A 23,501-nucleotide genomic window follows, 5' to 3' on the forward strand; every position below is an offset into this window, starting at 1 on the left:
AGGGAGGCAGATGCAGCCGGCAGCCGCGAGGTAGATATGGGGGCAAATGCGTCCCGTGTAAGTTTGCGCATTAAAAGTGCTTTTTTTCGCCACTGACCGGTTCAGATCGCCAGTACTATCTCTGTAAATAGCATACTAAGCGTTTCCCTGACCCTTCACCTCTGTGAAGCTGTGTGTGACATCATCTTAGAGATTACTTCGTCGTTAAATTCAATACCAATACCTTCAGTAACAGAGGTTTCCCGTGCCGACTTTAACCTCTCCCAAATTGATCATTTTGTTGATAGCGCCGTAGGCTCGCTGCGAACAACGCTCGACTCTGTAGCTCCTCTTAAAAAGAAGTTAACAAAGCAAAGAAAGTTTGCTCCTTGGTATAACTCTCAAACCCGTAGGTTAAAACAAATATCGCGAAAATTTGAAAGGAATTGGCGATTAACCAAACTGGAAGAATCTCGTTTAATCTGGACAGACAGTCTCAAAACTTATAAGAGGGGCCTCCGCAATGCCAGAGCAAACTATTACTCAGCATTAATAGAAGAAAACAAGAACAACCCCAGGTTTCTTTTCAGCACTGTAGCCAGGCTGACTGAGAGTCAAAGCTCTATTGAGCCTTGTATTCCTTTAGCCCTTAGCAGTAATGATTTTATGAGCTTTTTTAATGACAAAATTCTAACTATTAGAGGCAAAATTCATGACCTCCTGCCCTCGGATGGTAGGCCTACCTATCTAACCTCAAACACAGCTGTAGAATCTAATATATATTTAGATTGCTTCTCCCCAATTTCTCTTCAAGAATTGACCGCAGTGATTTCTTCATCTAAATCATCAACGTGTCTCTTAGACCCCATCCCAACTAGGCTACTTAAGGAGGTCTTTCCTTTAGTTAACACTCATATATTAGATATGATCAATATATCCCTATTAACAGGCTATGTACCACAGTCTTTTAAGGTAGCTGTAATTAAACCTCTCCTAAAAAAGCCCACCCTGGATCCAGAGGTGTTAGCCAACTATAGACCAATATCTAATCTTCCCTTTATGTCAAAGATCCTTGAGAAAGTAGTCGCAGACCAGCTGTGTGATTTTCTCCAGGATAATAATTTATTTGAGGAATTTCAGTCAGGATTTAGAGTGCATCATAGCACTGAGACAGCTCTAGTTAAAATTACAAATGACCTTCTGATTGCTTCAGACAAAGGACTCGTCTCTGTTCTTGTTTTATTAGATCTTAGTGCGGCGTTTGACACAATTGACCATCAAATTCTACTGCAGAGACTGGATCACTTAATTGGCCTAAAAGGTTCAGCACTAAGCTGGTTTAAATCTTATTTATCTGATCGTTTTCAATTTGTTGACGTTCGTAATGAATCATCCTTACGTACCAAAGTTTGTTTTGGAGTTCCGCAAGGTTCTGTGCTCGGACCAATCCTATTTACTCTATATATGCTTCCTTTAGGTAACATCATTAGAAATCACTCTATAAACTTCCATTGTTATGCGGATGATACACAGTTGTATTTATCGATGAAGCCAGAAGAAAGTAATCAATTAACTAAACTCCATAACTGCCTTAAAGACATAAAAAATTGGATGAGCACCAATTTCCTGATGTTAAATTCAGACAAAACTGAAGTTATTGTTCTTGGCCCCAAACAACTCAGAGACTCTTTATCTGATGACATAGTTTCTCTAGATGGCATTGCTCTGGCCTCTAGCACTACCGTAAGAAACCTCGGAGTAATATTTGATCAAGATTTGTCTTTTAATTCTCATTTAAAGCAAACCTCACGGACTGCATTTTTTCATCTGCGTAATATTGCGAAAATTAGGCCTATCCTGACCCGAAAAGATGCAGAAAAATTGGTCCACGCTTTTGTTACCTCAAGGCTGGATTACTGTAACTCTCTATTATCAGGTAGCTCTAGTAAGTCCTTAAAAACTCTCCAGCTAATTCAGAATGCAGCAGCACGTGTACTAACAGGAACTAAGAAACGAGATCATATTTCTCCTGTTTTAGCTTCTCTGCACTGGCTCCCTGTAAAATCCAGAATTGAATTTAAAATCCTACTGTTAACTTATAAAGCTCTAAATGGTCAAGCTCCGTCATATCTTAGAGAGCTCATAGTGCCTTATTATCCCACCAGAACACTGCGCTCTGAGAACGCAGGGTTACTCGTGGTCCCTAAAGTCTCCAAAAGCAGATCAGGAGCCAGAGCCTTCAGCTATCAGGCTCCTCTCCTGTGGAATCATCTTCCTGTTACGGTCCGGGAGGCAGACACCGTCTCCACATTTAAGACTAGACTTAAGACTTTCCTCTTTGATAAAGCTTATAGTTAGGGCTGGCTCAGGCTTGCCCTGTACCAGCCCCTAGTTAGGCTGACTTAGGCCTAGTCTGCCGGAGGACCCCCTATAATACACCGGGCTCCCTCTCTCTCCCTCTCTCTCTCTCTCTCTCTCTCTCTCTCTCTCTCTCTCTCTCTCTCTCTCACTCTCATCCTATTACTGCATCTTGCTAACTCGGCCATTCTGGATGTCACTAACTCGGCTTCTTCTCCGGAGCCTTTGTGCTCCACTGTCTCTCAGAATAACTCATACCGCAGCGGTGCCTGGACAGTGTGACGTGTGTGGTTGTGCTGCTGCCGTGGTCCTGCCAGATGCCTCCTGCTGCTGCTGCCATCATTAGTCATTAGTCATACTTCTACTGTTATTATACACATATGACTATTGTCACACAAGTATACTGTCTGATACTAATACATACTTTCAACATATTGTACCACAGTAGCCAGAACTATAACTATAATATTATTACTTTCATTAATGTTGTTGTAAGCTACTGTCATTACCTGCATCTCTCTCTCTCTCTCTCTCTCTCTCTCTCTCTGTCTCATTGTGTCATATGGATTACTGTTAATTTATTATGCTGATCTGTTCTGTACGACATCTATTGCACGTCTGTCCGTCCTGGAAGAGGGATCCCTCCTCAGTTGCTCTTCCTGAGGTTTCTACCGTTTTTTTTTTCCCCGTTAAAGGGGTTTTTTTTGGGGAGTTTTTCCTTATCCGCTGTGAGGGTCTTAAGGACAGAGGGATGTCGTATGCTGTAAAGCCCTGTGAGGCAAATTGTGATTTGTGATATTGGGCTTTATAAATAAAATTGAATTGAATTGAATTGAATCTTGCAAGAGCTTTGCTTGTTGCCGGAAGAAAACAGAGGAGCCATGCTGAGCGCCGCACAGAGTGGCTCTGGTTGTCCCGGAGTAGAGTTGAGAGTTTTACTGCATCGGTATCATGGCTGCATATTTACCCGATTTCGAGAATGAAGATGAGGCCTTTAATTATGATGGCCGCCCATACTTATTTGAGCCCGAGTATATGGATGAGGAGCTCCTACAAATTGAAGAGCAGATGAGGATAGAGAGAGATGGCCAACGAGCAGACGAGGGTGAAGCAGCGGCTGCACGAACACAAATCTCTGAGGACTGGTGGTGCTCCTGTGGTTGCTGTGACTCCATGCCCACAGAGGAAGAATGTCTGTGTTGCAACAAGTGGGACCTGCTGCCCAATATTCATAGTCTCGATGTGTCCTGGGATGATACAGAAACTACCAAACGCTGTGTAACTACGTTAGAGGATTTCCCCCCTCTGATCAACAGGGCAGTGCTGGATACCTTTTTTCATGTGCCCAAAATAAATTGGAGGAGGCAGCCAAAACCACAGGAACCAAATGGTCAATTATCCATCAAGTAAGTATAGCTAATATGTCTTTATGCATGTAATACTGATACCTAAAATTGTTGTTTTCTTCCGGCAACAAGCAAAGCTCTCGCGAGATGACGTCACACACAGCTTCACAGAGGTGAAGGGTCAGGGAAACGCTTAGTATGCTATTTACAGAGATAGCACTGGCGATCTGAACCGGTCAGTGGCGAAAAAAAGCACTTTTAATGCGAAAACTTAGACGGGACGCATTTGCCCCCATATCTACCTCGCGGCTGCCGGCTGCATCCGCCTCCCTCAATACTGAACCAATTTTAAAACAAGGTGTACCTATGACTCATACGCACACATACACATGGGGAAATAGGGCCCAGGTTGAAAAATACCTGTTATCCTTTAACCACCTCAACTGACCTCCTTCCACGCAAAGGAGCAGCGGCTCTACTCCGAGCTCCCTCCGCATATCCGAGCTCCTCACCCTATCTCTGAGGCTGAGCCCAGCCACCCCATGGAGAAAGCTCATTTTGGCCGCTTGTAGAGCTCTTCTTTCAGTGACTACCTAGAGTTCATGACCATAGGTGAGGGTTGGGACGTAGATGGACGAGTAAATCGTAGCACCCGCATCACTGCAGAAGCCGCACCAAATCGCCAATCCATCTCATGCTCCATTCTACCATCACTCTCGAACAAGACCCCGAGATACTTGAACTCAGTAGGCAGTAACTCTCTCCCAAACCAGAAAGTGCAATCCACCAGTCCCTGGCAGAGAACCATGGCCTCAGACCATGAGGTGCTGACTCTCATCAGACCGCTTCACACTACAAACCACCCCAGTGCATGCTGGAGGTCACGGTGTGATGAAACCAACAGAAACACATCATCTGCAAAGAGCAGAGATGCAACTCTGAGGTCCCCAAACCTTTTTGATGAACATCTTAAATTTAATGTAAACACTAAATATTTTGTAAAGCAAGGGCAACAGAGAATTCACCCTCTCTGTAAACTAAATTCCTTTTCCATCAGTCCCATCATCCTCTGCCATTTCTAACAGTCTTTTATTAAGAGCCTCCTGTGTTTTTCATTTGTCTGCTGGTTTCACAGCCTCACACTGAAAGACAGAAAAAACTAAATAGCATTGTTAAAATCTGATCTAAGATCACAGGAGTGACACAATGGGACTTGAATAGTTTTTGCAGTCAACAAGTCCTCCAGAAAGCCACAAGTATTTTAGCTTCCTCTGGACATGTTCTCGCAGGTGAATTTTCTGTTTCTGTGAGAGTGTCAATACATCTTACCTGCTTGTAAAACTAAATGGTATTCAAAATCTGTTAATGCCTCTGCTATTTTCCTTTTAAATCCTCTGTAAATATTTTTCTTTATTGATACCACATTTTGATAGCCACACCAGGATGGCCAAGTGTTTAAGGCGTTGGACTTAAGATCCAATGGGCAAAAGCCCTCGTGGGTTTGAACCCCACTCCTGGTATACTTGGGGCAGCAGTAGCAGGACTTGGCTTGGGAACCGGAGGGTCGCATCCTTTGAAACCCATAGATATTAAAACAGAAACAGATGCAAGAAAGTACTCTTAGTAATTCACTCTCTTCCCAGAGATTTTAATGCTGTCTTTGCCACCATTAACCCAAGCACAACATCCGGTTTGTGGACTGGTGCTCCACCAGTGGTTTCAAAGTTAAGAGAAGCCACTGGGGTGAAGCATTGCCTTGTAAAAGGATTTCTTAATATAGTGATTACTAGTCAACAATATTCTTTTTTTTTTGTTTTTGTTTTTTAATTATCCAGTGTGTGGCTTTTAATTAAAACCTCTAATTTCTTAAGAGAAAAAAAATCCACTAAAGACTTGTGTGTAACATTTCTCTGTTTCTGTAAAACATCTTGAGGCGCTACCATTAATTAATTAATTCAGGGCTTCACTGTGAGGCAAATTGGAGCTGTACATATGGAGACAGTGGTCTTACAAGGGCTACCAAATGTTTTCATGTCAAGGTTCCCAACATATGGGATCATCATTTATTGAGAAACATCATGATGGTGTTTGTTTCATGTGACCCGTTTCAGGGAGATTTTAATTGCCTGGGAAAATGGGAACATTTTGTAAATTAATGGAGACCTCTGGTGGCAGTGTTTGGGAATAAAAACCAAAGGTTCACATCCAGGTCAAAGAGGGACAGAAGACGTCTGACATCAGACACGTCAAGGTAGGTTAACCACAGAGTTCTGGTTGTAGCTCACTGTCACATCTTCATGGGTTACTGGGACACTGGGAACAGAGCCATCTTTAATATTACTGTGACAGAAGGGGATGCAGGTAAGGTAAGGTAAAACTATGGAAGGGAATAAAGGCACTAACCAAACAGGAGACTACTGACTCAAAATTTCTATTAGCTCTATTCTATCACATCGATGGTCAGAATAAAAATCCCGTTGGTGTTTTGTGGCTTTTTTTTTTTAAATAAAAAGTAACAGTCTGGAGTAATCAGTCCATCAAAATCACGCTCCATTAGATCACATCTGGAAACTGTAGATTCATGTGTCTGAGAAACAGCTGCAAGGACGCAACAATTCACCCCTATATGCTGACTCTGCTACAGCTGTACTGTTTCCTTGATGGCAGGGTAATTATCGAGGCCTATAATCACCGCGCCTCCTTATTTATATCTTCCTAGACTCAAGTAATCTTTTTAACAATGCTGTGTTTGCAAACAGTGCTGTAAGATCAGTCAGACAAACTCATAAGTCAAAACTCCGGGCTTGAAATTATGAAATCCCACCAGTCCTCTTCAATGCCTCCAAGTGTTCTCTCTCATCTTCTAATTAAATCAGTTTAATCATCAACATTTTCCTTCTCCCACTGCCCACATGTGGAAAATAAATATTAGCTTGAAGGAGTAGCAACTCACAGACCGCTCTTTGTGCAAATAAACTCTGTATGTGTTTTTGTGGTTGAATTAGCCTCTAACAAAATACATGGAAACAATTTATAAGACAATGTTAAAGGTCCAGTGTGTAGGATTTAGGGGGACATACTGGCAGAGATGGAATAAAATATAATAAGTATGTTTTCTTTAGTTTATAATCACATTAAAAGAAGATTAGTTGTGTTTTTGTGACCTTAGAATGGTCCCTTTATTAAATCAATACAACATAGAATTTGGATATTTTATGTATTGTATTGTATTGTCCGATACACGGACACCAAGTATCGATCTTTATTAATATTAATTTTTATTAATACACATTTTAATACAACTTTTGGTACTAGAATAATAAAATCAGTTTCTTTTTCTGTCCACTAGATGGTGCTGATCTTTTTTTTCCTGGTGAGGTTAGCAGAGGTCTCAGTCAGCGGCATTTTGCAGGAAGTTCATCAAAACAAAGATGGAGGCACCGAATAAAGATATCAGAAATGTGCTGTCAGTGTTTAACTCAAACGTCTGGACTGGATTTTTGTATAGAAGGGAGGACTTGGAATATGACACATGCAATTTGCAAGTACTGTCTTATGAAAATACTCCAGGAATACTACGAACATGACTCGCCTCACATGCCACCACCCAGAGATAGTGCTGGCTGCTGACGGCTAAGCTAGTGCTAAACCCGCTCCACCAAAAAATCAAAACACTGGACACACTTAGCTCGACAAAACTACCATCCAACTGTGAGAGAACGAAGAAAATGACAGAGTCCATCACCTACTTCATGTGCAAAGATCTTTGTCCATACAGCATTGTGAAAACTAAGGCTTCTCTTACATGCTAAAGTCACATGAACCCCAGTATGTGAGAGGCTCATGGTGAACAATGACCACTAAAGAAATTCTTATGCCGGGTTCACACTACACAACATTTTTGTCTGTTCCGACAGTCATTATGTCAGATTAGGTGATTGTGAAGTCATAAAATCATGAACAACAGACATGACAGACTACACAGTGGTCCACGACCAATCATCGCTGGCCGTATTTCATGACCTGCGTGTTGTCATTGGGTTATTCTTGTTCTGTTTTTATTATTATTGCTATTATTTCAGTCACTGTGTCTGTCCATGTTCCAGCCGAAATGTTAATGTAGTAACTTAAAAGCGCCACCAGGTGGCAGGAGCTACATTTGAAGTACAACATGCAAATTATTTAAGTCACTGTATCCTCCACAACAGGTTCCTGCAAATGTTTCACAATAAAAACCTGTTTAGAAAATGTAGGGATTCTCTCAACCAAGATCATAAGGGGCTTTTAATTTTAAACAGATTTAGCTACGCTCTGTGTTCCTATTGGCCAAAGTGACAGCTGTGACAGGAGAAGTCATGAAAGACAAAAAGAAAATCAAACATGCTAGCCTTTCTGTTGGGACATCGTGAGGCGTCCCGGATGTAGCATTGGTTGCGTCTACTATGACACACTACACAAGATAAAATGATGGATTATCACGTACGACACTTGTCGTTCACAATCTGAGCCGATATCGTGCTGGTTGCAATCTGCAGTCCTCACTGCTAGATGCCCCTAGTCACACTGTCCCTTTAAGTCTCAGCCTTAAAAAAAAAAAGTCACAAAATATGAATACAAAATTCATCAGATTCCCATATGAATCCATCCAATTAGATGTTCTCAGCCACTTTGCACAGAATTTAACCAGCAGGAAACTGACAGGAAAAAATCCCCCAAGGCCATCACACTTGTTAATTCAGTAAACTGCTTAAAATTCAGGCCACGGAGGACACATGTACACCTTTGCCGCTCATCCCTCAGAGGGTGATAATGAGAAGGCAAGAAAGAGATGATGGTCTGGAATGTAGAATGTCAAATAAAGAGTGAAACAACCTTTGCAGTGCAATTAAGAGTGACCTGCTGTTGAACCTGTTCTGGCCTCACTGTGTCCCTCGGGCAGTGGAGATGTGGGAACTGCTGACGGACATCTTACACAGGGGTCGCGGTGACATTGGACAAAATGCAGCCAAATTAGGTACTCACAGAGGATCTTCGAACAATTGAAACTGACATTTAATGTCACTTGACTAAAATTTAGTAATTAAATTCTCAGTATGACAGTTGGACATTTTCCTCACAGGGAACAGGGTTGAGCCTGAGGCCCAAACAAACACTTGTAAGACTTTTTTTTTAAATGCTTTTGCCTCCTTCTCGAGAGCTTGGTGAGAGGATCAAAACCACTCTCATATCTGTAAGATAATTATACATGGGAATTGTTGCTTGAATAACAGTTTGCCTACTGCGCATCTGGGTAAAAGTAGCAATATAAAATGCAAAGTTTAGGACAAGAGGAAGGAAACATCATAATCAGAATTGCAACGACAACATCTCCAGACTTTCCAGGTTTTTATAATGAATATTGCCTTTTACATTAAAAGGAAAAAAAAAACACAAACCAAAACAAAACAAAAACAGAATTCTGCATTTCCAAAGCCAACCCAGAGTTGTCTTGCTTTGGTCCAAATCAGGGACTAATTTTGTCACAAAGTTGAATAATTGCCTAGAGTTGGTTCGTGTTCAGCAGCATTTACAAGAGGACCAGATCAAATGTCTTGTGTGAGAAAGCTGCTCTTGACTGGTCAGAATTTCAATGTGGGAAAAATCCAGGAAGTAAAGCAAACATTGAAGAAGAGTACACTTGCAAGGTAAATGTGACACTTTCTAATGTCACAATGGAGGGGCAACTACGCAGGTTGATTTTAGCGCTGCTCATCGTGGACTATATTGCTGTCATTGTTCATTTTAGTCAAACCATACAGTTTGAAAACGAGGCGCAGCTCCAACTAGAAAACAATGTTTTGATGCATTGGATGTGCTGAATGTGCATATTAAGGCAGTACAGGAGGAGGTGCACATTAATAATCCTCCAGGACTGTGACATGCTCATGTTTAACCCAAACAATGTGTCATGTGACTGCAGTTGGTTCACATCCAGGTCGGAACACCTTCTCACCACAAACGAACCGCACCAGAGTTCGTTTGTAACCAGACTGAGACCACCTCTTCAAGAAGGTCTCGGTCTGGTTGTTTGGTGTGCACCTGAGTGTGACTGCTGTGTTCACACCTGCCCAAACGAACCGCACTTAGGGGGCAAACGAATTTGACTTTGATTGAATGAACCAAACAGGGCAGGTGTGAAAGTCACCCTGAAACACAAAATAGTCAAACCAAATAGTACAATTATTATAAAGCTTTACAGTTACAGTGAACTGCAGAGTGGGGTGAAAGTTATCTGTAGGTTCACCACTACACTATATTCATAATCATTCGAGCATCTGTTATTACATGAATATTGATTATAAACTTTAATAATTAATTCCCCAGGGCACTGGTACGGTAAAATATAATCACCAAACATACTTCTTTGTGATCCTGCAGTCAGAACACAGCCTTATTTGTGGTCCGACCCTGTTGGCAAATATTGTAAAAACCCTGGAAAAATAATCCACCATCAGCCCAAGATTTTACTGAATCTTTGAGGGATCCATGCTCCTCAAGACCACCCAAATGAGGAACAAACACAAAGCATATTAAGCAGAAAAACTAGTGTTTACATCAGTTTACTCACTAGATGGAGACATTTTATAGTTTTTATGTTACAGCCACACTTAATCTGTTGAGCCAATAGCCCTCAGGACAAAAATATCTCCCTCATTAATTATGAAATAATAATAGATAACAGAGGATCTTGGCACTGTAATGCTTCTGTGTATCCCTGACTAAACTCTCCTGGTTGGAAACAAAACTTTGCTCCTGTAAAATGATAAATTCAGTTATATTTTAGTAGTGGCAAGACTGTCTGTTTACTTGAGGCCAGCTCTGCTCTCCAGGCTTTTAATTTAAAGTTTCCAGGATGTGTTTCAGGATTGGGTTGCACCAGCCTCTCATAAATCCATTATTTAAAATTAAGTTTCTGTGTTTAAAGTCCCTCAGTTCGAAGAAAAAACTAACTACTTTCAAACAGTGTCGAGCCATTAAAACCTCAGAATGCTAGAGAACACTTTTGTAATGTAAGCTGAGACATAACTTCCAATTGTTCCCAACTGTTCCTTGTTTTATTTGTATGTACATTCAAATATAAGGATACACATACGGATAAATATGTTTCAGAGTTATTCACGCAGTCTAGAGTGGCAAACCTGATTATGCTAACGTAACTGATGTTGCTCAGTCATGTAGTCTGAAAACATTCCTGCCATAATATTTTGTGATTTTAGGTATATTGTGAAAAATAATTTAAAATATATCAAGTTTACATCTTTACACAAAAGTCAAATGTGTTAACTATATTTCATATTTCCTCTTTTGCTCTACAGTTAGGGTCATAGGGTTAGCAAGCTAATGTTAGCTTTGTCAGTTAGCACCAGTTATGTTAGCTACGCAATGCCTGGCAGTTGGTGTAACATTAGGTATTGATAACAACTAACTGGGAGCGTATCTATGTCTCCAGGGTTGTATGTTTCCCGGGTTCTATGTTCCCCACTTAACCCTGCAAAAAAAAGGTTCTATGTTCCCCGCTTACACAAAAAAGGCTCTATGTTTCCCGGGTTCCATGTTGCCCACTCAACCAAGCGGGAAACATAGAACCCTTTTTGTGTAAGCGGGGAACATAGAACCTTTTTTGCAGCGTTAAGTGGGGAACATAGAACCCGAAAAACATAGAACCGTGGAAACATAGGGATGACCCCCAACTAATATACTACAGTATTTGATTAAATTCTGATTTGTGTTTTGATTTAGTGATGTGTAAACAAAACTTTGCTCCTGTAAAATGATAGTCAGTTATATTTCAGTAGTATCAGGGCTGACTGTTTACATGAGGCCAACTCTCCAAGCTTTTGATTTAAAGTTTCCAGGCTGTGTTAAATAAATTAAATGAAAGACTTATGAAAGGCAAGTGCAGGTTGCACTTGCCTTTCATAAGTCTTTTATTTAGCAATAAGTTTCTGAGATTCAAGTCAAAATTCCAAGTAACAACTAACTAGTTTCAAACTGAGCCATTAAAACTGCAGAATGCTAGACAGCACTTTATAATGTAAGCTGAGCCATAATTTCTAATTGTTCCCAACTGTTCCTTGTTTAATTTCTATGTACATACATGGGTAAATATGTGTGTTTCAGATTTATTTATTGCAGTTTAAAGTGGCAAATCTGATTATGCTAACATAACTGATGTTGCTTGGTTACGTAGTCTGAAAATATTCCAGCCACCAGTCATCTATATTCCATATTTCTTCTTCTGCTCTTCAGTCAGGGTCATAAGGTTAGCAAGCTAATGTTAGCCTTGTCAGTTGACACTAGCTACACTGGCCATGCAACACCTAGTTAATAGGTGTAAGTATTAAAACATCTAATATCTACTAACATCTATCTTCTACTACTTCTTGAATAAATTATGATTTGTGTTTTGATTTAGTGATGTGTAAATTAGCCACTTAGTAAAAACTTGTCTTAGAACTGAGTTTGAACAGCTGATGCGACAGGCTATAGCCTTACTTTCTTTCTGACACAGAGGACATCTTGGTACCACTTTACTTGGAAAGTCTACATACAGATAGTTTATAGTGTATTTCTAACTTTTCAACTGTTAATTAGCTGAGATTTAAGGATTCAACTGTCATTTTGTCTGTAGATTATATGGAGTTCACAGGACAACTAACTACATATTCTCACGATAATTTAATTGAACTTAAATGCTGCATAGTTTGATTGAATATTTTAAGTTCAACTAAATTATTCTGAGAATATGTAGGAATGTTCATAAATTCATAAACCTGTTAAACATCGACAGAATTAATTAAAACAGTTGAAGTGTTGAAACTCACCTAATAAGCTGTTGAAAAGTTACAAACACCCCATAAACTATCTGTAGGCGGACCAACCAAATAAAGTGCTACCCACATCTCTGTGCTTTTGTCATTTTGAAGTGCTTTTTACTTATTTATTTATTATATTAATGAACTGTTGGGTAACTATGTGTGGAACAACATTAGCCAAATATATGCAACAGCAGTATTTCGCTGAGAAAAAAATAAATCAATCAAATTTTCTTAATTAATCAAACTAATTGATGTATATCATTGCCAGCCAAAAACAGGCTCACTTGTCTGGCAATTAATTTTAGTAACAACTAATATCTACTACAGAATTATTATTAATATCATTTAAATTAATTGATCAATTTCATTTTCAAATAAACATTTATGAATTACGCCATGGACTGATGTAAATAATTTAAATAAAACAATAACTGTAGTCACCTCCAAGCAGTGTATGAATCTTTAAAAAAAAAAAAAAAGCATAGTTCATAAAGATATCATCACTTCAGCTGACATTCTTATTATTTCTTTCTATGGGCATGAAAACAGACAACTATTTGGCTCATAAAACCCCGTCATGGTGCAGCAGTAAATCGACCGCACGGTGTTCAGTTACATCTATAACACTGATTCTTTATGAACATTTGCTGTAATGCTCTGTTGCATATTTAAGAACATAGCATAAATTATTGATACGACAAACTGCAGCTTTGAATGTCAATACATCTCCCTGGAGATGGAAAGTGAAAGAAACCGCCGATAAAGAAGTTTGATCAATAGAGACGGGGGGGTGAAGTCTGAGAGAAGCGAAGCGGAACAACACTGAGAAAGCAAGAAGAGGTAGACGAGTGATAAACACAGGGATGCTGATGAAGGTAAAAAACTGAGAAGTTGCAGAAGCTTTGAAAAAACAAAGCTGACTTGCACACACAGTTTTGCATGTAGGACACAGTTATACAACACATGACAATAACCACCTTATGTTGTATTATGATATCAAAGGTCAAGATGTGCTTTGGTTAATTGAATTCCAAATTTATTGTTGCACAGCGGGGCCTCTCCATGTGGTGACAGCTTTGAAGGGCCTGGTAATAATGCACCCTGGGCTCCTTGAATAAGTAGGTGTATTATTTGTGGATCTGGGTGTCGGGGAAAAGCAAAACATTCAGTAGCGGCGGCATAAAATATTGAACAAACTCATCTTTATTGTGGTTAAGTGTATCACACTGAGAGGCAGGATGCTGCTGAGGCTTGGTCAGCAAAGCCTTCCCTGGATAAATAAAGCTTTAGACTTAAAAAAACAAAAACATTCTTTTTATTATTCTTGCATATAAAATTGCATTGTTATTTACTATCTTAACTTGCATGGTCATTTATGATTGTCTACAGCGCTTGCAAAAGCACACCTGAGGGCAGATTTATTTCAGCTGCATGCTGAATGTTTGTATTCAGCATGCAGCTGTGGTTTTACAGGTTGTTATACTGGGACTCAACCAGCCATTTACTTATTTTTAATTAGGCTGATTACCTTTGAGTAGGAGGTGTGTCTTAGAATAACAATTAAATTACCTTCTTAAGGCAAAATAAAAACATAAATTTTTTGTTTAACTGTTACTTCACGGCCCTGTGATAGTCTGGCAACCTGTCCAGGGTGTACCCTGCCTCTCACCCAATGTCAGCTGGGATAGGCTCCAGCCCCCCCCGCGACCCTCAAGAGAATAAGCGGTTACGAAAATGGATGGATGGATGTTGCTTCATGGCTCACCATTGTGTTCTCCTACATTTAGGACATAATTCACCGCATATTTTTGGCCCTATCATTGTCATATCATCATTTGTAAAGTGTAGTATGTAAACTGACTTTATCGGGAGATGCCACTTTGGCAAGACCTCTGCCAAACTGCAGACCACTGCAGCACAACGAAAAAGCTGCTTTTCCTGCTGGGATTGTGCCCCCAAATGTGATATTTTAAGCCACAACCTGATCTTCTTCTAACCATAACCCAAGTATTTTTTGTGCCTAGACCTGACCACACATTAACCACAGTGTTTTTGAAATATAAAGTTTCAGCGTATCCCAAACTGGTCTCATTCTTAATTCATCAAATACCAGCACTTGGTTAGTAGCCTTCAATGTCAGACACTGACACACGAGGCACCCTTTAGCAGTGGTATGTGACACACTAAGCGGTGCCATTTTCTGATGCTCCAGGCAAGGGCGTCGTTTCAGCAATAGCTAAGGTATGGCAATATGACATGATGTCACAGAGCTACTGATGATGGAGTTTCAAAAATATGAACTTATATAAAACTTCACTTTGGTCTTTGACCTGTCAGAAGTACATACGATGCTACTGAAAACTGTTTCAAAGGACATGAAGCTGTTTCTCACATTCATAATACCTCATGTCTGCATTGGTGAGAGCAGTGAAAACATCGGACCTATTTCGGCGCATATTTCAGCACCACGGACAGCGAGCGGACGTTTAATTATCATTAGCCATGTGTTTAACTTCACAGAAAATAAAGAAAATAAATTAATTACAAGCTCATTTCTAGAAGATAACCAAGGGGTCCGGTGTATGAAACACAGTAAAACAAAGGCCAATTTGGCGCAATACTGTATAGGCGAATTTATTGGAGTGTCTCCAGAGACCGAAAATACAAGCTCAACATGCCGACATGAAGAAAAAACCCCACATAAAATCACACCGGCTTCAAGACATCATTTAGACAGGCTGTCTACAGCAGCAGAGCAAAATGCTTTTACAACACACAGATAACTCATATAACTCATAACTCGCGGAGGAGTGAAGTGGCGAACAATTTGATTCACTAACACTCGTATTCACTGATGAGCATATTATTGACCTATTCAAGTGCAATACAATGAAAACAACCAGCCAGTGCGCCTTGGACTAGCTAACATATCACATCTGATCACTTGCAACAAATATGAAGGACACACAAATAAGATGACTACAGAACCTCTCTCTTTTTTTTTCTCCCGATTCCAAGGTGCAGCTGCCATACCTCGCCATACCTAAATGACACCTATGGCTCCAGGCAACTATCGTAGTATAAAGAGCAAGAAAGCCGGCATAGAGCAAAAATTAAGCCAAAATATCATGGATATGGCAGCTGCCATCTTGTGATAGTAACTTCATTTGGAGCCACAGTCTGCCCTATAGCGATCTCCACAGTATCTAGATCCCACCCACACACCTATCCAGCCAATCTCAAGCAGTGCCACTGATAGCAAGCACACTGATTGACACATATAGCTTTCAATCATCAGACCCTCTTTTTATTGCATAAGACAAATTTATTGCATAAATGAAAAAGGTATCTTGTACTTTGACCTTTTAGTTTGGCCCATGTCCCATCCGCTAACACGGGGGGTGGAGTTTATGACCAATACTGCAGCCAGCCACTAGGGGGCGATCGAGATGTTTTTGCTTTACTACTGGGGAGCTGTCATGTCATCCATGGGTCAAACAAACTCTGGTTTCCCACCCCAAAGCCCACTGTTGGTGTCCCGTGTGAAACTAAAGGTTGATCAAGTTATTTTAGTAATAGCGTAGTTTGCTAGTAAGTGCAGCATGCTATGCTGGTGACATATGCCACGTGATGTTACATTACGTTAATAACAAACATTGTGTTTTAAGCCAAACCATATTTTTTTTCTAAACCTAACCATGTAATTTAGATGCCTACACCTAAGAACGTAAACCTAAAAACAAAGTTTTTAACAAATGTAGTTTGTCTATTCTGAAAAGAGACTGCATGTATTTCACGAGTGGAAACTGGACATTTCCTGTGACAGCTGAAGTTTATTCCAAAAAGACAAAATACATGTAACAAGCGTACATTGACACCAGGCCTGCAGGAAAGCAGTTTAGCCCTAAAGCCAATATTTTCCCAGTGGCCACTCGTGGTATTGCAGCAAAAAAATCCCCTGCAGCCCAAAAATAGTTTTCCCCTTAGACCACAACTGTAAAAGTGACACCTGTCAATGTGTTGACAGGCCACCTCAAACTGTAAACAAGGTCAATTATGACTCCTTCTATTATGGGTTTTTGATCCATGGAAGTTAAATATTTAATATGTCTTTCTATTCCTCGAGCCTAGAAAAGAGATTTAAAAATCTGTTACGTCAGCCCTATGTAAAGTCTGTGAGACAAGTGGGGACTCACGGGCAGGGCCAGCATGAGAAACGCTACTATGCATAATCAGTGAAAAATGTTTGGCCTATATGCCAGGCAAGGAATTCCATAGGACTGAAAAGGCGCCATGTTGGAATCTAGTTATTATTGTACATCTATAGTTGACAAGCTTTCCCCGAGTATCCAAAACAGACGACTAATGCGTCATATTTTGATGTGTAGGGCCACTGACCAAGTGTCGGTATTTAAGGAGTTGGGAGTAAGAATGTGTTACATATCGTCTACATAATGATGTGCAAATGTAATGTATCCGTGGTTTGCAGAAACATTTAATGCCAACATTATTTCTGGTGATCGGGTTGGTATTTTACACATCCACAGAGTTTGTGTTTATGATTTAATGTCTTGCAGCTGCCATAATGTTTATCATGTAGTGAAGGAGATCAGTCTAATGGGCTCCCCCTGCGCTCAAAGGTGATCCACAGGAGCCCCATTTATTTGTTGTTCCATGTTGCAAGAGCCACGGCCACGACTGTTCATGTGCTGTCAGCCATGTCATAAAGAGCATCTTTCAATCAGGCATCACTGTGTGTCTGCCTCATACTCCCAGCACAAATCCCCTGTCAAATATTTGGTGCTCTCCATTATAACCATCACAACCTGTGAAACATGGTTAATGCCAAATTACACATTGAGGCCGTGTTCGTAAAGTGTTGTCTTCCTTTCATCCAGCCTGTGTTTACATGCCCTGGTGGGATTACAAAACAATACTGGAAAATGACAACATCACATTTGTGGTCACTCATCTGTGAGTCGGGATCATTATCGGATGTCATCTTTCTGGTTGCTGAGCAATTCTGCCCGCTGAATTGCAGAAGAAAACAAAATTGCAGAGCATAATCATAAAGACCTGTCAGCCTGTCAGTGATGAGATGAAAATTCAGATGATTGAAATGTGTTTCTTTTTTGTGTTTGGTTACCATAAATTGGACTGTATAGCTCAGGAGCTCATCAACATGCACGTTTATGCACCCCAGTCTGGGTTGTGCTGTGCTTGCAGTTGCATATTACAATTTATCTTACATGTAGGCAGCGATTTTTTTTTGTTGCTGATGCATTCACTTGGGGAAAAACACTTTAGCGTTGGTTTATTGTGATTAATAATTTCTGAAGGCATGGTTATCTGCTTGCCTGGCGCTCACATCCTACATGATAATCTGCAGTCTAATCCAATCATATGCTCCTGATGAGTGGGACACTACTTGTGGATATTACCTCTGTTGGTACATCTGCATTTGCTGAGTGCACACTAAAAGAAATATGGCTGGAATTTGCAAAATCTTCTCTTTTCTCTCTGCATTTGCAGGAAAATCACCCGGCGTCCCTTCTCAGTCTTTCAAATTGAATATGACCGTGATAGTTTATGCTGCCATTACAGAGGCCATGAAAGTGCCTAAATGGAAGATTAGACGCCATTTATCCTTCTGAAAAATATATTGTTTGGAGATTCCTAGACGGCGTTTTTCTAAGACATCAGCAGAATGTTTCAGTGGTTTCATTCATCATTATACCAGCCTCCTCTTTCTCACAAGAAATAAACAGTTACTTCTCCCCCACTGCCAAGGACTCCTCCTCACATATCCATCTGCTAGTTTAGTTTGCCTCCGAAGAAGACACAATTAATCATGCTGTCACACAATCTATGCATGAGTGCTACATGGCCCATGGCTACAAGGCACAGAGTGACACAGTCAAACAAAATAAGGGAGGATGTAAACTACTCTCTCTCATGTGCAAAAACCAGATTTGTATTATCGCCATGACCATGTGAGACTTTAAGTGTGAGAGTGTTGGAGTAGGCATTAGTCATCTTGCCTTACATAATTATTGGGTGCACTCAAAGTCCAATTTAATCAGTCTTCAGTCCAGCTGTCCTTTCTGTGGGCCAAGCACAAAAAAATGGAAAGGAAAAATTAATATTAAAGGGAACCCATTATGCTTGTCCATATTTTGGGTCTTATATGTAGTGTTACAATGAAGAATGTTAATATTAAACGTGGCCAAAGTTTCAAATAATGAGATATGTAGAAGTAATCCCTGTGAACAAAAAGGTTTTCTACTTTGGCTACAGTGTGACTTCAGAGTGTGCTGGATTTCTTTAAATCATCATGTGCTCCAGGAACACTAACTGCAAGTGTTTACATAATGCTTAATGAAGCTACATGCTAACCTCAGGGAAATATGTAGTCTTGGTTGCCAATGTTGATCATTTCTCCCCGGGGGGAACATTTAGAAGCTTATATTGGTGATTTTTCACAGTAGAAAGTGCTGCTATTCTCTGTTGCAATCAATTCTCGGCTGCAAGTTCACTGCTAACATACGTACAACTACATGCTAATCCTAATCTTGTTTATTTCTCCTCAATTTTGGATCACATTCCTGCTGGAACATGCCTGGTTGTTGGTATTAGTAATGTTTCACTGTAGAAAGTGCTGCTAATTACTGTTACAGTTGTTCGCAGGCTGCACGTACACTGCTAACCCACATTGAGCCACATGCTAACATCAGAGATACCACTGGTTGCCAATGTTGTTCATTTCTCCCCAATTTTGGATCCTGTCCCTGCTGGAACATGTGGGACTGTGTTTGGAAGCTTTTATGGGTGATTTTTCACAATAAAAAGTGCCGCTATTCTCCATTATAGTTATTTCCCAACTTCAAGTACACTGCTACAGTGTAGCTACAAGCTAACATTGAGGAAATATGTAAACTTAGTTGCTTGTGTTGTTGATCTCTTTGGATTTTGGATCGATTCATGCTGGAACACGTTTGGTTGTGTTTAGAAGCTTTTATTAATGATGTTTTTCATTGTAGAAAGTACTGTTAACCACTGTTACAATTGTTCCCTGGCTGCATGTACAATGCTAACTTACACTTGGTTACATGTTAACATCAGGAATACCAAACCTTGGTTGCCAGTGTTGTTAATTTCTCCCCAATTTCGGATCATATTCCTGCTGAAACATGTGCGATTGTGTTTAGAAACTTTTATTGGTGATTTTTCACAATAAAAAGTGCAGCTATTCTCCATTACAGTTATTTCCCCGCTGCAAGTACAATGCTAATGTACATGTAGCTGGAAAACATGTAAACTTGGTTGCTGATGTTGTTGTTTCTCCATGACTATTGATCGTATTCCTGCTGGAACATATCTGTTTGTGTTTAGAAGCTTTTATTCTGGATTTTTCACAATAGACAGTACCACTATTCTCTGTTGTAATCAATTTCTGGCTGCAAGTTAACTGCAGATGTACATGAAACTACATGCTAAAGTCAGGGAAATACATAGTCTTGGATACCAAACCTTGGTTGCCAATGTTATTCATTTTCTTCCTGATTTTGGATCATATTCCTGCTGGAACATGTTGGTATATTTTTCATTGTAAAAAGTGCTGCTAATCACTTTTACAGTTGTTCCCATGCTGCAAGTAGACTGCTAATGTACATGTAGCTACATGCTAACTTCAGAGAAATGTAATGTTGGTTGCTGATGTTGTTAATTTCTCCCTGATTTGGGATGATATTCCTGCTGGTCCACTTGTGTTAAGAAGCATTGATTAGTGGTTTTTCTGCAAGTGCATTGCTGCATGTAGCCACATGCTAACATCAGGGAAATGTAATCTTGGTTGGGGATTATGTTTCTCCTTGATTTCAAATCATATTCATTCTGGAACTTGTGCAGTCCTGTTCGAAAGATTTTATTGATTATTAATAGTAAAAAAAAAAGTGCTGCTATTCTCAGTTATAGTCATTCCCAGGCTGCAAGTACAAAGTTAATGCTCTCTTTAGTTTCATATGATCATTATTGTCACGTACATATACTGTCATATATTAATATATACTTACTACATATTGTACCATAATTTACTTAAATTAATGTTATTGTAGCTATTATCATTACTGTCTGCCCTGCATCTATCTCTGTCTCTCTTTATGTATCATTTTGTCAGATGGATTACTGCAAATTTATTATGATGATCTCTTCCGCACACACTACATCTATTGCAGGTCTGTCCGTCCTGGAAGAGGTATCCCTCCTCAGTTGCTCCTCCTGAGGTTTCTACCATTTCTACCATTAAAGAGTTTTATTTTGGGGAGTTTTTCCTTATCCACTCTGACGGTCTAAAGGACAGAGGGATGTTGTCTGCTGGAAAGCCCTCTGAGGCAAATTGGGATTTGTGATATTGGGCTCTATAATTTGAATTGAATTGAATTGAATTCAATGTAGCAATGTGCTAACATCAGAGAAAAATGTAATGTTGCTGATGTTGTAAAATCTCTCCCCAATTTCGGCTCATATTCCTGCTGGAACATGTCTGGTTGCATTTAGAAGCCTTTATTGGTGATTCCTCATGTTTAAAAGTGCTGCTATTCTCTGTTACAGTCATTGCCCAGCTGCAATGATGGTGTAGAGACACTGACATACAGAAGACCCAGAAACGCTGACCCATCAGAGCAGACTGGGCTTTTTCAGGAAAGAGACAGGCTCTGAAAGGAGCCTTTGAAGACAGGGGGTGAATACAGATGTTCCAGCACTGAAAGTATGACCCTGAAAATTTAGCAAAATACGTCCTCTTTTAAAAAGTGAATTGTTCATCCCAACCACATATTCTGACTGTGTTTATTACATGCAGTTAATCCGTTTTCTAGGACTCATATGATCCATCTCATTAAAATGAACAAACTTAATCCAACAATGTGTGAAACAGAATACAGTAAGTGTTATAACAGGAACAGAATCACAGATGTGTGGTTACACTCCACGACTGTGACAGCGACTGAAATAAATAATTGGATAATGTTATATTTGGCTTCACGTTTGGGCATTTTATTTTAAGCCTTCATGAGTACATGACTGATCCTGTACCAGCACCCTCCCAAATAATCTTCAGATATAGCACGCCAACTAAATGAACAGCTAATATTGAAAAATGGAGTTTCTCCAGTTTCCCTAGTCAGTCCTCGGCTTGCTACCCTCCCTCGCTGTGTGTACGCAGGAAGTGACACCAACACAGCAGCGTCCCTGCTGACAAAACTGTTCATTTTGGTTCTGTCTGTGGAAAATAATAAGACATTAAACCCTGGGAGGGCTGGAGAGCCTTATGTTGCTCACAGCCTGTCTTCGGAGAGCAGCTTTGCCTCCTCCTCACCAAAGGAGCTTAGATTTGGGGGCTCCTGCCTCCTGCCACATGTCTGAGGCAGCTGTGTTATTATGGATGGAGATTACTGAGCGTTGGTGGGCAGAAGAGGACCTCAACTGATTATTAAGGAAACAAAGAGCACTGCCTGCTCAGGGTGGTCTGCTGGATCGCCGCTGGAACACTCCACTGTTTAACATCCTCTCATTAAAAGGGTCAATAAGGAGCACCAGGGTTCAATCAAAGACCATTTTGCCAATAAATGTCCTAGATTTGTACAGATATTGTTGCTTTATGTTTAAGGGGTTCTTTGACTCACCAGTTACTGCAGAGGGAAGCTACAGCACTGTGCTGAATCATACTGTGGTAACAACTCAGAGAGTTTAAGTGAAACCCAGAAGTAAGAGCTCAAAATCCCACTGACATCTGATTTAAAATGACAAATTCCCAGCCCAGTCGCTAGAAGGAAATTGTAGCCTTGTACATTTCTGCAAACCATGGATATGTTACACTTGTGACAAGCTGACTTTGTCATCAGGAGGTGGAGGGGATGGTGGATGGTGTGACACTCAGGCACGACAGCTGTCAAGCAGCAGACTGCTGTTCAAGACCAGCAAACAACAAAAGCAGCTGTTATTTCGTGTTTCCTGTTCTCGTGTTTTAGCAATCACATATGTGTGTTTTGTAGTGACCCATCGCTGTTTTCCGGCTGAGATGGTGTCACGAAAGCAATTGTTTTTTACCAACATTCTTGCATTTTCAGTCAGGATTGTGCCCCTAAAATTTGGTATTTTAAGCCAAAACACTGGCCTCTAGTTTCGCAGACCGGGCGAGGCGGAGGCGCAGTGCACCTGCGCTTTGCCAACTCGGTGTGGCCAGGCGGATTTTGCAAGTTTGGCACACCGTGCGCGCTGGCGCAGCTACTCCTCTTTCCTACCTCCGTCCCTTGCATTGTTAATGTGCCTGATATTCTGGAAACCTGCCTGTGAGGTTTTGTTGACGTGTGCGCACTGTCTGCCAGTCAGCCAAACTTCCGCTACATCGGCTGCGCTCCGCCTGTGCTGACAGTAGACCTGGTTTCAGCTGGTGAGCTTTTAGCGCACCTTCGGCAAAGCCTTTTGGCACAAAACTGTCACTGCGCCAAGCTGGATCTGTCGTCACCTCCCCCTGGTGTGCCGTCACACCCATCTCAGCGCACCTCGGTCTGCCAAACTAACAAACTGAGCCTGCCTCGGGTTGCGCTGTTTGAAACTAGCTCTGCGCGGGGTTCGTCACCCTGCGCCATGCTGGGAAACTAGAGGCCATAATCTCTACCTAACCCCAATGAAGTGGCTTTTGCACCTAAACCCACACGTTAACCACAGCGTTCTTGAAATGTAAAGTTTCAACGTATTAGCTACATAATAACGTGCAAATATAACTGTGGGTTGCAGAAACATACAATGCTAATATTTTTTAATATGGTTGTAAAATCAAACCAACATTAACATAAAGCTACTCAACAGTGTGATGTGTGGTTAACTCCATACGTTTATATGAGGAGGTTCCTTATAAAAACCAAACGAATTACAGTCTGATATTGTTGTTATTTCAATA

At 40.5% G+C, this 23,501-nt stretch overlaps 1 non-coding gene across 1 annotated transcript; it reads left to right on the forward strand.

Moving 5' to 3' along the window:
• Positions 1–5,120: 5,120 nt before the first annotated feature.
• trnal-uaa (transfer RNA leucine (anticodon UAA)) lies at positions 5,121–5,203 on the forward strand. Its single transcript has one exon. It is a non-coding gene; the product is annotated as a tRNA-Leu (tRNA).
• The last annotated feature ends 18,298 nt before the right edge of the window (positions 5,204–23,501 follow it).

Source organism: Epinephelus lanceolatus, chromosome 8 (genome assembly GCF_041903045.1).
Source record: "Epinephelus lanceolatus isolate andai-2023 chromosome 8, ASM4190304v1, whole genome shotgun sequence".
NCBI classification, from domain to species: Eukaryota; Metazoa; Chordata; class Actinopteri; order Perciformes; family Serranidae; genus Epinephelus; species Epinephelus lanceolatus.